General features: G+C 44.8%; 1 non-coding gene across 1 annotated transcript; it reads right to left on the reverse strand.

The window, feature by feature from the left end:
- Positions 1-215: 215 nt before the first annotated feature.
- Positions 216-322, reverse strand: LOC111818060. Its single transcript, XR_002822130.1, has one exon. It is a non-coding gene; the product is annotated as a U6 spliceosomal RNA (small nuclear RNA).
- Between the last annotated feature and the right edge of the window lie 212 nt (positions 323-534).

Consider the following 534-nt stretch of genomic DNA (forward strand, 5'->3'; position numbering starts at 1 on the left):
TAGTTAATGGTAGCGTGAGTGGGAACTCCCAGCTGAACTGAGTCAGTGTGGTTCTGGGTGTAGAAGACCTACCTCAGGATTGTTTCCAGAACAGCATAAAAGCAGGAAAGGGGAAGATTGTATGCTGTTGACTTCATCATGCTAGAGGCTTGGTGGCTGGTTTTCCTGGTATAAACTTATTTTTCCATAATTTTATTGAGAAACAAATAGCAAAAAAAAATATGGAACGCTTCACGAATTTGCATGTCATCCTTGTGCAGGGGCCATGCTAATCTTCTCTGTATCGTTCCAATTTTAGTATATATGTTACCGAACTGAGCACTCCTGGTATAAACTTAAACTCAGCTGCTCTCCTTGGAAGAGTGGCTCAGGTCCCTGCTGTTGCCCGTGATGGCTGCTGTTCTCTTAGGATGAACTCTGGCCTTCATCTTCGTCTTGAGCATCACTTCCTGGGTGTGCTGTAGAGCCCTCAGCCTTCTGACACAGATCCTTTGGGCTTTTGACATAGAATTCTCTAGTGTCCAGCACTACCAG

The sequence above is a fragment of the Octodon degus genome, unplaced genomic scaffold, assembly GCF_000260255.1.
Source record: "Octodon degus isolate 3935 unplaced genomic scaffold, OctDeg1.0 scaffold00078, whole genome shotgun sequence".
Lineage (NCBI taxonomy): Eukaryota > Metazoa > Chordata > Mammalia > Rodentia > Octodontidae > Octodon > Octodon degus.